Source organism: Bidens hawaiensis, unplaced genomic scaffold, assembly GCF_021521415.1.
Source record: "Bidens hawaiensis isolate Kalapana, Puna unplaced genomic scaffold, B.hawaiensis_p1.1 tig00419540_1, whole genome shotgun sequence".
Taxonomy (NCBI): Eukaryota; Viridiplantae; Streptophyta; class Magnoliopsida; order Asterales; family Asteraceae; genus Bidens; species Bidens hawaiensis.
The window spans coordinates 361381-365338 of NW_027504894.1; positions in this window are offsets into that span (position 1 = coordinate 361381).

The window sequence follows — 3958 nt, forward strand, 5'->3', positions numbered from 1 at the left end:
ACACTCAAAAGCATACAGAGTATATGTGAAAGATCATATTTAGTGTAATTGACTCGTCAGATATTGTCTTTAATGAAAATCAGTTCAACACAGTTGATGGTGCAGCATGGCTGTTTGATCATGCGAAATTGATAAGGTCTTTCAAGATTTATTCTGAAGATTTTGATGATTCATTTAACAAAACAAGTGTGATTGAAGAGAAAGAGAAGAAGACTTTGAATTTAGAAAATTTATGGAATAAGGTTGCTAGAAAAGAAAAGGAGTATACTTTTGTAAAGGTTCCCTCAAATGATAATATTGAACAAGTTCAAGACAATGATCAAGGGAACAATCACAGTCCAATACAAGATCATAAAGATGTCAATCTAGACAATCAAGAAATAAATAATGATCAAGTTCAGAATGAGGAGAACCCAAGCAATCAAACCATTGAAGAAGAACTGTATCAACAGCAAGATTCCAACATTTGTTTGAAAGAATTAATTTAGGAAACAATGGTGCATCTACCTCAAGACACTACGATGAAGAAGCACCAGAGTTTCATGATGCTGAAACAGAATTGATCATTGAGGAACCAGAACTCAATGAATCAAATCTTGACATAAATATGTCTGCAGATATGATAGTTCAATCTCCTTATGTTGAAAAGAATCATCCTTCTGAAAACATCATTGGAGATATAAATGAAAGAGTTACTAGAAGCCATTCTGAAATTGCAAACATCTGTCTATACTCCTGCTTTCTATCCCAAATAGAACCAAAGAACATTGTGTCGGTCCCTTTGATTTCTGCTGGATCTTAATCAATGAAGTCATAACTCACACAGATTAATCGTGTTGACAAGAGAGTTAATGACGGGTTGCTATATTTAGATAGATATCCGTTTGTTAAAGGCGGAATCAATAACAAACATACGGTTGCAATAAATAATCACAGGTAGAAGGCACACTCACAGCCGTCAAACATTATTCTCCCAATAAATGAGTCTGTCTTATCCGAATTGTGTGTTCTGCCTCTCTCTCTACCTCTCCCCTGGCGGCGTGCCCTAAACATTCTATTTATAGGCCTGCCAACCTAGGACAGCTGTCATTCCTTCTAAAAACCCTATCCGATAATACATATTTAAATTACATATTCAAAATAAACAAAGTGTAAAACAAGTCTTCCGGGTAGGCTTTTCATTAATCTTCAGTCTCCGAGTACGCAATGTACTCGGCCTTCCTTCAGAATTGGTAAACATAGAAGTGTACTCGGGATCAGTTTCCGGGTAGACTTTACCTAAAGAATATTTTACCAAGTAAAATATTCACCGAGTAGACTTCAGTCTTCTTGACTTTGCCAGACTTTGCCCGACAACTCCTTACGAGCAACCTTGTTCTTTGATGATCCAATTCGACTCTTTGCCATAAATAACTTATTAGCAAAGCATACTAGGGAGTACAGTTCCTTTCTTGAGTTGAACCTTGCCTGATGTTACTTAGAGATATATTCCATTTATACATCAAGCTTGCTCGGACCATAATTATTAAAGAATACCTTGCCCGGTCATCCAATCACTTGGCTTCATGGACTTGGTTAACCAAACCTTACTCGGAAGAGTAAAATACTTAGTCTTGAAGAACAAACTTGCTTGACAAAGTGAACCTTGCTCGGAGATACCAAACCAGTGATCCTTACTCGAAAATGCACTGATTAGCATACCTTGCCCGGATATCCACATAAGAAGACTAATTGAAGTAAACCTTGCCCGGGAGGCAAAATCTCATACCCGGCTAAGTAAAAGCTTACTCGGATCCCAAGGTGTGCTCGGATTCAATACTTAGCAGATTCCGAGGAGGTTGAGAAGATTCCAATCTTCCATATTCTTTATTTAGGTCAAATCTCCTCATTTGGGTCAAACTCTTGACCCAACAATCTCCCCCTAGATTGGAACACCTCAGCTAGCCCAAAACACTCTATGGTTACTTACACTCAGCAAAATACACATCAAATTATAAGTCAAATTTCATAATCAAATTACATAAACAACATTACATATTCAAAAGTGTCCGAAGACATTACAAAACAAAGCCTATTCTATCTATTCTGTCTTTTCCTTTCATTGTAGGCTGCTTGTCTTCTTAGCTGTATTACTGATGCAGCTCTTTCTCTGAAGATATTAAGCACTTGGTAGTGAGTGTGTCCTTCAGGTATCACCAAGTCTCTTATATCTATTAGATCATCATTGTGTAAGCATGTCAGATCTGCATCCTTTTTGATTATAGCCAAGACTTTTCCATCAGAGTTCATCAGCACATAATGACCAGTGTCTTCTTTGTATTCCACCATAGCAATGACACCGTTCTTCCGTACTGTATAATTTGGCCTTCTCATTATTCTTCCCAAGTTTATACACGTATTCATGTTTGACAGTGGATTCTGATCTCGGACACTTATTTGGTAGTTCAGTTCAGCCGTGTCCATTCTCTTTAACTTCTCTGACCTTTTTGATATGTGGAGTTGAATCATTCTCCAACTTCTCCTTTCTTTCAAAAACTTGAATCCTTTATCAGCTTCTTCATGCAGGTACTTTGATAAATCATTCATTTGTCTACCTGCAGATTTGTCCCTGTTTCTGTAGTCATACAAATGGAATGTGGCCATCCTTCTCAATTGTTCTTCATTAAACTCACGAAAGTCACTTCTGACCACAATCTCTCTTAGTAATCTGCTCTCCGTAATCACCTTGAGGGAATCAGTGATCGAATCATAGTACAGCTCTCTTGGTAGATCCACATCAGATTGTGGTCTTGTTCTGTGTTGTACTGAGCTGCTTGATTCACCTCTTCCTCCTTGACCTTTTCCTCTAGGAAATCTTTGATGAAACGGAGGTCTGAAAGGAATCGATTTCTTGGGCTTTTGAGGTCCCAAGTTGAATTTCTTTACATAAATAGCCTCCACCATCTCAGTAGGAAGGTTAGCCAATTCAACGATATCCTGTCCAGCTGCTTCAAGTTCAATTAACATCTTAATCATTCCTGGAGTTTTTGCCAATCCAGCAGGTACAAACCTACCAACGGCATAGTATCTTGGATTTTCTCCTTCTCTCAATGCCTTTTCCCATTCATCCTTTTGAAGGTAGAAAAGAGTCTTTAAATCCTCTTTCTCTAAGACATTAAAGTCTGCTTCAGTCATCCCTCTCTTATTTATCATTATGCTTCTTAGGATGTTTATCATTTCCTCATTCTCCCATGGCATAAATGGTTCATTTTCCGGTTCAGGTTTCACATCCTTTTGAGGAATAGGGATTTCAACATGTTTGACTTGTTCCTTTTCTTTTTCCCTTATTGTCTGAATTCTTTTTTTCTTATTTGGTGGCTCATCAGGTACTTCAGTTTGAATTGAGCTCTCAGTTTGGACCCTTTTAGATTTATCTTTTCTTTTTCTTCTGTTATACTGATCCACAACTGTCTTTTTATCCAAATTCTTAACAATTTCAGGCTTCATGCCTTTTTCTAACAAGTATCCGCACATTCCATTAAATTTTCTTTTCAATTCTTCCAGCTCAAGTTCTTCATTTTCTTCAACACACCTTTCTACAACTTTCTCTCTTTCACTAATGTACAGATCTTGTAATTTGTCAACAGAGAAATGTGAAAAATCTTTCTCAGAGTAACCATGTCTTCTCAGATAATCTTTGTATTTCTTGGCATTTTTGTTCTTCTGTTCCATCAGCCTTTTGGCTTCCAACATACTCAGCTTAATGTTCGCCCTGTGTACATCAGTCATTTCGACTTGTGGGGACATAACATTAGCAGTTGTACCAACTTTCCCTTCATCATTCTCAGGTTTATGATCATTGTCATCATCAGAGTTCTCAGAGTCATCCTCTTCTTCAGTCAGCTCATTCATAGCATCTATCTTTGGTTCATCAGGAGCTGGATGATCTGCTTCATCTCTAGTTGTTATATCAGGGACA